This window comes from Bufo bufo, chromosome 10 (assembly GCF_905171765.1).
Source record: "Bufo bufo chromosome 10, aBufBuf1.1, whole genome shotgun sequence".
In the NCBI taxonomy this organism is placed as follows: Eukaryota; Metazoa; Chordata; class Amphibia; order Anura; family Bufonidae; genus Bufo; species Bufo bufo.
The window spans coordinates 97170850-97183853 of NC_053398.1; the positions used below are offsets into that span (position 1 = coordinate 97170850).

Here is a 13004-nt window from a genome sequence, read left to right on the forward strand (position 1 = left end):
AATAAAATAATGCAACTCATGACTGTTTGGCCAAAGAAATGCGGTGAGCACGTCAGTGACTTGTATGAATTTGATCAATTGTGTGTAACATTAAGAGGATATAATATAATGATCCGCAGCACTTGCCAGTGTAGAAAATGAAGATGGTGGTTTATTCACAGAAACAGCATAATAAACCACATCTTCATTTTCTACACTGGCGAGTGCTGCGGATCATTATATTATATTGAGATGCTGGGACCTTTGGCCAGGATCCCCATTTGCGTGCACCACCACCTATAAAGGTACTTCTAATGTCTTCCCCGAAACTGGGATCAGTGGTGCTGCCAAAACCTCATTTTTGTATACCTAACATTAAGAGGAGTGACAGATTTGTTCCCTGGTAAACATACCATTGCTCTTGGCTTCATTCAGTTGGTCATGCTTCAGGAGACTGGACATATATTTTCCTTCGATCTTCTGCAGAAGAGATTCCACAGTTTTCGGTAATCTTTCAGTTGAAAATTGAGATCCCCAAACCAAAACACCTGATCGAAGCGGCTGGTGACGTTATCTCTAGAATCAAATAAACAAGTCTCACCGTTAGACTACATAAAAGAATAAGAGTCACAGCAATAAAAAAAATAGAGAGCTCAAGGGAACTGTAGAGTAGAGGCACATAAGTCATACTTACAGGCATTGGAGTTTTCTACTTTGGAAAGTTTTTGAGGCAGACAAAGACCCTCAGTGATGATTTTGTAATCTTGGATCCTTTTGTTTAGTGCCCCAACTGACAACACAAATAAATAATAGACATATTAGTAAATGTGGAATCTAGGAGCACCACCATATTTAAGTTTTCTCTGACAATGTAATTAATTTCCTTTATCCTATTAAAATTGTTTTGTATCTCTTCCTTGGGTTTTGTAGACTGGATCTTGAAGCAAAGAATATTTTGGTAAATTGAAATTCTAATTTCATTTTTTGACGTTTAAGGCTACTTTCACACTGGCGTTTTGAATTCCGTTTGTGAGATCTGTTTCAGGGCTCTCACAAACGGTTCAAAACGAATAAGTTCAGCCCCAATGCATTCTGAATGGATAAGGATCCGTCACAATGCATCAGTTTGGCTCCGTTCCGCCTCCATTCTGCTCTGGATGTGGACCCCAAAACGCTGCTTGCATACTGTAAATTTGTATGGAAGAAGGAACCCTGGGAAAGAAGATCTGGGTGGTCTGAACATCTGTGACAAGATTGAATACATCTGCATACTGATAACGTCTGGCCCAATTCTGAACCACAAGAATGACTGAAACAACCTTCCCCTTAAAGCAAGAGAGGGAGCTTGAGAAATAGAAGGAATGTCAAAAGGGTTCATGGGATTACCAGGGCATTTTTGCAAGAGGATCGCAAGCTCTGGAGAGGGACCTTGTTATTCTGCTGGGAAACCAAGAGGTCAACATGTGGAGAATCCATTGTGGAATGTGGACTACTGTCATCCAAGTAAGTGGAGCTCAGACAGACTGTACAAATGTCAAGCAGTGGGAGTGGCAGGCAGAACCCCAACAGAGTTCCAGTCTGGCACTGGGCAATGCAGATGGAGCCAGTGCAGTCCCAGAAGAAGTAGAAAGTAGAATGCAACCTTCTTCATGTGGGGTGCACACACTTGAAGATCTGTGGGTTTGGTGATATACTGGATGGATTCAGGAAGCGCCATTCCATTAACAGATGTCACCACCAAGGACTTCTCTAGGTGCTGGGTAGGTGTGCGGTACCGGTTTACTATGGCTCATGCAGAAAGTTTCCAGGAAGGCCTGTATGGTAAACAACATACTATTACCTTAGGACAACAACAGGGGTGCAATCTATTTTTTTTATCTAAGTCACAACAATAGACAATCACAGTCTGCTTAAACTAATAACACACAAAGAATTAAATGTTACCATGTTTTTATTGAACACACCATGTAAACATTCACAGTGCAGGTGGAAAAAGTATGTGAACCCTTGGATTTAATAACTGATTGAACCTCTTTTGGCAGCAATAACTTCAACCAAACGTTTCCTGTAGTTGCAGATCAGACGTGCACAACGGTCAGGAGTAATTCTTGACCATTCCTCTTTACAGAACTGTTTCAGTTCAGCAATATTCTTGGGATGTCTGGTGTGAATCGCTTTCTTGAGGTCATGCCACAGCATTTCAATCGGGTTGAGGTCAGGACTCTGACTGGGCCACTCAAGAAAGCATATTTTCTTCTGTTTAAGCCATTCTGTTGTTGATTTACTTCTATGCTTTGGGACGTTGTCCTGTTGCAACACCCATCTTCTGTTGAGCTTCAGCTGGTGGACCGATGGCCTTAAGTTCTCCTGCAAAATGTCTTGATAAACTTTGGAATTCCTTTTTCCTTTGATGACAGCAATCCGTCCAGGCCCTGACACAGCAAAGCAGCCCCAAACCATGATGCCCCCACCACCATACTTCACAGTTGGGATGAGGTGTTGATGTTGGTGTGCTGTGCCTCTTTCTCCACACATAGTGTTGTGTGTTTCTTTCAAACAACGCGACTTTGGTTTCATCTGTCCACAGAATATTTTGCCAGTACTGCTGTGGAACATCCAGGTGCTCTTGTGCAAACTGTAAACGTGCAGCAATGGGTTTTTTTTGGACACCAGTGGCTTCCTCTGGGGTATCCTCCCATGAAATCCATTCTTGTTTAGTGTTTTACGTATCGTAGATTCGCTAACAGGCATGTTAGCATATGCCAGAGACTTTTGTAAGTCTTTTGCTGACACTAGGATTCTTCTTCACCTCATTGAGCAGTCTGTGCTTTGCTCTTGCAGTCATCTTTACAGGACGGCCACTCCTAGGGAGAGTAGCAGCAGTGCTGAACTTTCTCCATTTATAGACAATTTGTCTTACCATGGACTGATGAACAGCAAGGCTTTTGGAGATACTTTCATAACCCTTTCCAGCTTTATGCAAGTCAACAATTCTTAATCGTAGGTCTTCTGAGAGTTCTTTTGTGCGAGGCATCATTCACGTCAGGCAATGCTTCTTGTGAAAAGCAAACCCAGAACTGTGTGTGTTTTTTATAGGGCAGGGCAGCTGTAACCAACACCTCCAATCTCATCTCATTGATTGGTCTCCAGTTGGCTGACACCTCACTCTAATTAGCTCTTGGAGATGTCATTAGTCTAGGGGTTCACATACTTTTTCCACCTGCCCTCTGAATGTTTACATGGTGTGTTCAATAAAAACATGGTAAGATTTAATTCTTTGTGTGTTATTAATTTAAGCAGACTGTCATTGTCTATTGTTGTGACTTAGATGAAGATCAGATCGCATTTTATGACCAATTTGTGCAGAAATCCATATCATTCCAAAGGGTTCACAAACTTTTTCCTGCAACTGTATGTTCTCATCATGTGCATCTATGCCCCTTTTGATGTAACCAATTATCTTATTGGCCTTGGCAGAAGCTGCCTGACACTGGTTTCTACAGTTTAGTTTGCTGTTCACTAAAATTCCTAAGTCCTTTTCCATGTCACTTGCGTTATTACTTCCCATATGCATAACCTAACATTTGTCAGTGTTAAACCTTTTCTGCCACTTCTTTGCCCAAACCTCCAACATAGCCAGATCTATCTGTAGCAGTATAAAAAGGTTTCCACGCACACTCTGTTAGAATGCAGTTAAATGTTTAATATATCTCACATTTTCGTTTCAATTGGAGTAAAGTATAACATTCCAGCAAATAGTACCCAAAATACATCTTTTCATGTTTCCAAAATAAAGGAAAAAAACTATCTCAAAATTGTGTGGTTCTTCAAAAACAAAGAGTATGTGACTTGATTTCAGACGTTTTGGTCCATCCCAGACCTTTCTCAATGAGCTGCTAAAAATAAAAACACGGGTATTAAAAAAGAAAAGAAACGGAAAGCACATTTCAGCGTGGTTCGGCACAATAATCATATATATAACTATGGTAACAAGATAGTCCTAGACATCTGTAACTTTGAACACTAATCACATGGGCAGAGAATCCAAGGTGGAAGGAACTAATATTTAAAATATAGCTAATATCAATGTAGTAGGTAGTTGGAACACACATGGCTGACCATCTAATGACATATAGTATAAGCCTAGGAAAAGTACAATGACATCCTTCAAGGAGGCAGTATTGACATTGTAAGAGGTATGGCAACAGAGGGTCCAGGCTGAGATAAGGCTGAAGATGACATCATAGAGTGAACAAAGTAAGAGAAAGTATAAGAGCAAATATGAAGAGTATAAGCTATAAAACAGTTGGTTCTTTTCTTTTTTAATACGTGTGTTTTTATTCTTAGCGGTTCATTGAGAAAAGTCCGGGACGGACCAAAACATCTGAAATCAAGTCGTATACTCATTCTTTATTGAAGAACCACACAATTTTGAGATTTTTTGTTTTTTCCTTTATTTTGGAAACATGAAAAGATGTATTTTGGGTACTATGTTCTGGAATGTTATACTTAACTCCAATTGACACAAAAACGTGAGATATAATAAATATTTAACTGCATCCTAATAGAGTGTGCGTGGAAACTCTTTTTAAACTGACTTGGGGTCCATCCCTGTTATCCACTGCACCTCGTATTAAAAAGGGTGTGCACAGTTTTCATCTTCTTTTTCTCCATCTGTATCAGTATACTGTCCTCTTCCGTGTTAATTACTTTACACAGTTTAGTGTCATCTGCAAAAATTTATATTTTACTGTGCAAGCCTTCTACAAGATCATTAATAAATATATTGAAGAGAATAGCGCCCAATACTGACCCCTGAAGTACCCCGCTAGTGACAGTGACCCAATCTGAGTGTGTACCGTTAATAATCACCCTCTGTTTTCTATCAGTGAGCCAGTTGCCACATATCCATGTTTCCCCTTTTCAAGCATTCTCATTTTAAATACTAACCTTTTATGTGACACAGTATCAAATACATTGTCCCTTGGCTCCACTATACATGCTTAGGTGATTAGTGCTTCTGTGCTGACGCTCCTTTTCTGACAGCCTGACACAGTCCACCTGCATGGGTTCCTGTACTGGAACTCGAGAAGTTAGGAGTCTTTGAAAGGACAACCTATGAGGACTTGCATATAAACTCGTTGGCATGCTCCCTGAATCGGAGGTCATTGCTGGTAGCTAGGGAAATCCAGTCAGCGAGTGTGGATGGAGCATCATGATCCACAAGTTCATCTTTTATTCACCCAGACAGAGCCTCCCAGAGAGTTGCCATCAGGGCCTTTTTGTTCAGAAGCCAGGGTGCGGAACACAATGGCTTATTGGCTGGTGAAGACACAGACTGCCCTGGAGAAGACATAGAAGAGAAAAAGAGGCAGATATAGTATGGCCAGATTTCTCAAAGACCCTGTGGAAAGTGGACAGGAACTCCCGAAGGTTGCTGGTTAGAGTCACTTCTCCCAAGAGTCCAGGCAAGGGCCTCTCCTGTCAGAAGTGAGACTAGGAAGACTACTTTGGCCTGGTGAGAAACTGGTGTGACTGAAGATTGAAATGTATTGTGCACTGATTCATGTCTTGGGGCTTCCATCATAACGGAGAGATGCATCAGGTGAGTGATGGACACCATGAGTGGCCAGCACCTCTTAATCATGTGGTCTGAATAGTCTGGTTGTGAGTGTCTACTGTACTTTTGTCTCCTGGATTTACATATTACTCTCTATATGACACAGGTTGAATGTATTTATAAGGTTAAGACATGTATTTATCCATTTTTTGTCCACCAACTGTCCTTTTTGCTCTATTTCTTTCACCCTTTGTGTGGATTCTTTTTTAACGTATAATCTTTTATGGATTTATTTCAATAAAGTATTTCGACTTTTAGCTGGGGATTATATTGTACTTTATTTCGGGGCTTAAACTGTTGTGTTTGTAGGTGCTGTTAGTTAATATAGTGTAGCCCTGTATATAAGGTCAGGTGGGTTTGGTAACAAATAGTGCAGGAGTTGATCCTGGCGATCAAACTGAGTGCTCAGCTTTTTGTACAGATTGGGTAGGCTCAGCTTTGATGGACTAGAGGGTTCCATGGCCTGAGCAAACTGTAACACACCAACTGGTTTGACTTTGGGCTAAACCTAAGGGCATTATCCTGGCAGTACCCTGGTATTCACCCTTTAACCCCGATACAGGGAAGTAGTCCCAGTGGGGTTGACAGCTGACCGATGAGAGTGAGCCAGCAGAGGACAACCCATGGGATTCCAGCAGCCAGGTCCACTGCTGGACGGCTGACCAGACTGCCGGATCAACATCCATATCAGTTATTGATGCAGCACCTGTGCCCACCCCAGATAGCGGGGCAGCAGCAGATATGGAGCATTGTCATAACATGTGCAAAATTGCTAAACTTTACCTTATAATCCAACAAAACTACCTCCCTGATCCAATCATCATCCACCAGGGGAAGCAACACATACTGATAAAGTAGACCATTTCCAACCAACAAAGAGGCCACAGGTTGGAGTAACCCTATAGGCAGAAGTGGACCTGTGGATGCTAAGCTTAGAGGAAGTGTGACAAGGCTGGGCACAAGGTTAAGGCTGCCAAGAAGGAAAAGGTTTGAAGTGTGGTCTCCTCTCTTGGATGGAGGAGGGATTCTCTAGACTGTGTAAAAAGAACTGATAAAAGGATTGAAAGGGACCAGAATGCTGGCTGTAGCCAGACTTTCTAGGTTTGAACTGAGGACGAATAGAGCCTTTGCCTCCAGCGATCTGTGCTGTGAATTATTGCAACCTAGCTATGAACAAACGGGAGCCTGAGAAGTGGAATCCTGTGAGAAGCAGCATCAATACTCCATACCTTGAGCCACAAGATCCTGTGGGTGACCACAATGTTGGCCAAAGCACGGGAGAAGGATCTGGAGGATTATAACGAAGCTGAACAAAGGTACACTGAAAAATCATACCAAGGAGAAGTTATTGGAATCCAGTGAAACTTTATACGTATGAATGTAATGATACGTTTATTGGGAAAAACTGTACAATTGAAAGGAGACTCTAGTACCCTGTAACCCCTAACCTGTATACAAGATGACATATGGTTATGCATAGAGGCATACAGGTTCTGTATGGTATCCTATGTCACATTTGCCCACAGATCTTGAATCTGGGCTTGCAAACCCTGCACACTCACAGGCTGCCGAACTTGGGCTCCCAGCTGGTCCTATATATGCTTTATTGCCGATAAATCTGATGACCTGGAAGGCCAAGGACGTGTTTCAATATAGCTGAGACATTCCTGGGAAATGCTGAAAAATATCAGTTGGAAGCCATGCCATAAGAGGTAACACGTGGCTGAAGGAAGTCCTGCAAATATTGCTGAGCTGTTTGGGTCCTTTATATTACTTCTAGGGGTAACCAACTGTCATATGCGATGGCTCCCAGATTATCACAGCAGCAGTTAGGGCAGTGTGTCGCTCCACGGCAAAGGCAGGATTGAAGCGCTCACAACAAGGTCTCCATACTCAACCTGACCATCATCGGATCGCAAAGTGAACCTGGTTTAGTTACTAAGGTTGATACAGTTCTATTCCAGCTGTCCAGGTTTCTCGTTCACCACACCACTGCAAAATAAGGCAATAGTGGTTGGCTGTCAATGGTAGGACATTTATTAGGCACAGTTACACCTGGAAATGGTCCAGGCAGAGACAGGAGTATGTGTAATGAAGGTGTCACTTGTGTCTTTATGGTGGACAACAAAACTGTAGGAGCTGCTTGTGCTTGTCGGTGGATTAAACGATCCTCTCTACTGGTGGTCTGTCTGGGCAGTCCATAGCCTGTTTGCCATGTGTATGTGCCATCAAGTAACCACTAGCCCCAACACATTCTAACAGCTAGGCCAGAACAGCCAAGATGGCAGGCAATTTGTCAACATGACCATCCTGCTTCTCTCAGTGCCACTCTCAAATAATGGCAAGTGGACAAAATGTCCTTACATACATTGTAAAGGCATGTCTAACAGTCAAAATTCTCTCACCAAGAGGAACACTACCCAAAAGTAGCATCTGATAACCTTTTTATTGGGAAGCAGGGTATAACTTCAAACAACTGGAATACCCCTTTAAGCTGGGAGTAAATGACTAGAGTTGAGCGAACTCGAACTGTAAAGTTCGGGTTCGTACCGAACTTTAGGTTTTTTGGCACCCGGACCCAAACCCGAACATTTACGTAAAAGTTTGGGTTTGGGGTTTGGCGCTTTCTTGGCTCTTTTTGAAAGGCTGCACAGCAGCCAATCAACAAGCGTCATACTACTTGCCCAAAAGGCCATCACATCCATGCCTACTATTGGCATGGCTGTGATTGGCCAACTGTAGCATGTGACCCAGCCTCTATTTAAGCTGGAGTCACGTAGCGCCACCCGTCACTCTGCTCGTATTAGTGTGGGGAGAGGCTGCAGCTGCTGTGAGGGAGAGATCAAGGAGAAATCTTATCAAGAACTGCTTCTTTTACTCAACGATCTACAGCAAATGTGTTTTGTGGGTGCAGTGCACAATTTTTTTAAGCCTGCCCTGAGCCAACTACTGCTGAAAATTTTCTTTTTTTACTTCAGTTTGTCAATATCAATACATAATCGGCAGCCATTGTATGCAACGATAGTGCACCAGCACAGGCTATCTGCATGTCTGCAAGTCCAGAAATACATCTTTTTGCTTACAGGGGTGAAAAAACCCTCTAATATATACTGCACATCTGGGATTAGACATGCATAAGTGACTGTCACATTTAGGCCAGAAATACGGCTTTTTGGTTACTGGGGTGAAAAAACCCTCTGATATACTGCACATGTGGGATAAGACGTGTATAAGTGAGTGTCACATTTAGGCCAGAAATACATCTATTTGGTTACTGGGGTGAAAAAACCCTCTAATATATACTGCACATCTGGGATTAGACGTGCATAAGTGAGTGTCACATTTAGGCCAGAAATACATCTTTGTGCTTACTGGGGTGAAAAAACCCTCTAATATACTGCACATCTGGGATTAGACGTGCATAAGTGACTGTGACATTTAGGCCAGAAATACATCCTTTTGGTTACTGGGGTGAAAAAACCCTCTAAAATATACTGCACATCTGGGATTAGACGTAGATAAGTGAGTGTCACATTTAGGCCAGAAATACATATTTTTGGTTACTGGGGTGAAAAAACCCTCTAATATATACTGCACATCTGGGATTAGACGTGCATAAGTGACTGTCACATTTAGGCAAGAAATACGGCTTTTTGGTTACTGGGGTGAAAAAAACCTCTAATATATACTGCACATCTGGGAATAGACGTGCATAAGTCGTGACTGTCACATTTAGGCCAGAAATATGGCTTTTTGGTTACTGGGGTGAAAAAACCCTCTGATATACTGCACATCTGGGATATGACGTGCATAAGTGAGTGTCACATTTAGGCCAGAAATACATCTTTTTGCTTCCTTGGGTGAAAAAACCCTCTAATAAACTGCACATCTGGAATTAGACGTGCATAAGTGAGTGTCACATTTAGGCCAGAAATACATCTTTGTGCTTACTGGGGTAAAAAAAAAAACTCTAATATACTGCACATTTTGGATTAGATGTGCATAAGTGAGTGTCACATTTAGGCCAGAAATACATCTTTGTGCCTACTGGGGTGAAAAATCCCTCTAATATACTTAACATCTGGGATTAGACGTGCATAAGTGACTGTCACATTTAGGCCAGAAATACATCCTTTTGCTTACTGGGGTGAAAAAACCCTCTAATATACTGCACATCTGGGATTAGACGTGCATAAATGAGTGTCACATTTAGCCCAGAAATACATCTTTTTGCTTACTGGGGTGAAAAAAAATCTAATATACTGCACATCTGGGATTAGACGTGCATAAGTGACTGTCACATTTAGGCCAGAAATACATCCTTTTGGTAACTGGGGTGAAAAAACCCTCTAATATACTGCACATCTGGGATTAGACGTGCATAAGTCGTGACTGTCACATTTAGGCCAGAAATACGGCTTTTTGGTTACTGGGGTGAAAAAACCCTCTAATATATACTGCACATCTGGGATTAGACGTGCATAAGTGACTTTCACCTTTAGGCCAGAAATACGGCTTTTTGGTTACTGGGGGAAAAAACCCTCTGATATACTGCACATCTGGGATAAGACATGCATAAGTGAGTGTCACATTTAGGCCAGAAATACATCTTTGTGCTTACTGGGGTAAAAAAAAAAACTCTAATATACTGCACATTTTGGATTAGACGTGCATAAGTGAGTGTCACATTTAGGCCAGAAATACATCTTTGTGCCTACTGGGGTGAAAAATCCCTCTAATATACTTAACATCAGGGATTAGACGTGCATAAGTGACTGTCACATTTAGGCCAGAAATACATCCTTTTGCTTACTGGGGTGAAAAAACCCTCTAATATACTGCACATCTGGGATTAGACGTGCATAAATGAGTGTCACATTTAGCCCAGAAATACATCTTTTTGCTTACTGGGGTGAAAAAAATATCTAATATACTGCACATCTGGGATTAGACGTGCATAAGTGAGTGTCACATTTAGGCCAGAAATACGGCTTTTTGGTTACTGGGGTGAAAAAACCCTCTGATATACTGCACATGTGGGATAAGACGTGTATCAGTGAGTGTCACATTTAGGCCAGAAATACATCTATTTGGTTACTGGGGTGAAAAAACCCTCTAATATATACTGCACATCTGGGATTAGACGTGCATAAGTGACTGTGACATTTAGGCCAGAAATACATCCTTTTGGTTACTGGGGTGAAAAAACCCTCTAATATACTGCACATCTGGGATTAGACGTGCATAAGTGAGTGTCACATTTAGGCCAGAAATACATATTTTTGGTTACTGGGGGGAAAAAACCCTCTAATATATACTGCACATGTGGGATTAGACGTGCATAAATCGTGACTGTCACATTTAGGCCAGAAATACGGCTTTTTGGTTACTGGGGTGAAAAAACCCTCTGATATACTGCACATCTGGGATATGACGTGCATAAGTGAGTGTCACATTTAGGCCAGAAATACATCTTTTTTGCTTCCTTGGGTGAAAAAACCCTGTAATATACTTAACATCTGGGATTAGACGTGCATAAGTGACTGTCACATTTAGGCCAGAAATACATCTTTGTGCCTACTGGGGTGAAAAAACCCTCTAATATACTGCACATCTGGGATTAGACGTGCATAAATGAGTGTCACATTTAGCCCAGAAATACATCTTTTTGCTTACTGGGGTGAAAAAAACATCTAATATACTGCACATCTGGGATTAGACGTGCATAAGTGACTGTCACATTTAGGCCAGAAATACGGCTTTTTGGTTACTGGGGTGAAAAAACCCTCTGATATACTGCACATGTGGGATAAGACGTGTATAAGTGAGTGTCACATTTAGGCCAGAAATACATCTATTTGGTTACTGGGGTGAAAAAACCCTCTAATATATACTGCACATCTGGGATTAGACGTGCATAAGTGAGTGTCACATTTAGGCCAGAAATACATCTTTGTGCTTACTGGGGTGAAAAAACCCTCTAATATACTGCACATCTGGGATTAGACGTGCATAAGTGACTGTCACATTTAGGCCAGAAATACATCCTTTTGGTTACTGGGGTGAAAAAACCCTCTAATATACTGCACATCTGGGATTAGACGTGCATAAGTGAGTGTCACATTTAGGCCAGAAATACATATTTTTGGTTACTGGGGTGAAAAAACCCTCTAATATATACTGCACATCTGGGATTAGACGTGCATAAGTCGTGACTGTCACATTTAGGCCAGAAATACGGCATTTTAATTACTGGGGTGAAAAAACCCTCTGATATACTGCACATCTGGGATATGACGTGCATAAGTGAGTGTCACATTTAGGCCAGAAATACATCTTTTTGCTTCCTTGGGTGAAAAAACCCTCTAATATACTGCACATCTGGGATTAGACGTGCATAAGTGAGTGTCAAATTTAGCCCAGAAATACATCTTTTTGCTTACTGGGGTGAAAAAAACATCTAATATACTGCACATCTGGGATTAGACGTGCATAAGTGACTGTCACATTTAGGCCAGAAATACATCCTTTTGGTAACTGGGGTGAAAAAACCCTCTAATTTACTGCACATCTGGGATTAGACGTGCATAAATCGTGACTGTCACATTTAGGCCAGAAATACGGCTTTTTGGTTACTGGGGTGAAAAAACCCTCTAATATATACTGCACATCTGGGATTAGACGTGCATAAGTGACTGTCACATTTAGGCCAGAAATATGGCTTTTTGGTTACTGGGGTGAAAAAACCCTCTAATATATACTGCACATCTGGGATTAGACGTGCATAAGTGACTTTCACCTTTAGGCCAGAAATACGGCTTTTTGGTTACTGGCGGGAAAAAACCCTCTGATATACTGCACATCTGGGATAAGACATGCATAAGTGAGTGTCACATTTAGGCCAGAAATACATCTTTGTGGTTACTGGGGTAAAAAAAAAAACCTCTAATATACTGCACATTTTGGATTAGACGTGCATAAGTGAGTGTCACATTTAGGCCAGAAATACATCTTTGTGCCTACTGGGGTGAAAAATCCCTCTAATATACTTAACATCTGGGATTAGACGTGCATAAGTGACTGTCACATTTAGGCCAGAAATACATCCTTTTGCTTACTGGGGTGAAAAAAACCTCTAATATACTGCACATCTGGGATTAGACGTGCATAAATGAGTGTCACATTTAGCCCAGAAATACATCTTTTTGCTTACTGGGGTGAAAAAAACATCTAATATACTGCACATCTGGGATTAGACGTGCATAAGTGACTGTCACATTTAGGCCAGAAATACGGCTTTTTGGTTACTGGGGTGAAAAAACCCTCTGATATACTGCACATGTGGGATAAGACGTATATAAGTGAGTGTCACATTTAGGCCAGAAATACATCTATTTGGTTACTG

General features: G+C 41.5%; 1 long non-coding RNA gene across 1 annotated transcript; it reads right to left on the reverse strand.

The window, feature by feature from the left end:
* Window positions 1-246: 246 nt before the first annotated feature.
* On the reverse strand, window positions 247-5356 carry LOC120980139. Its single transcript, XR_005774474.1, has 3 exons — window positions 4930-5356; window positions 674-769; window positions 247-555 (listed from the first exon to the last, which is right to left on the reverse strand). It is a non-coding gene; the product is annotated as an uncharacterized LOC120980139 (long non-coding RNA).
* Window positions 5357-13004: the final 7648 nt, after the last annotated feature.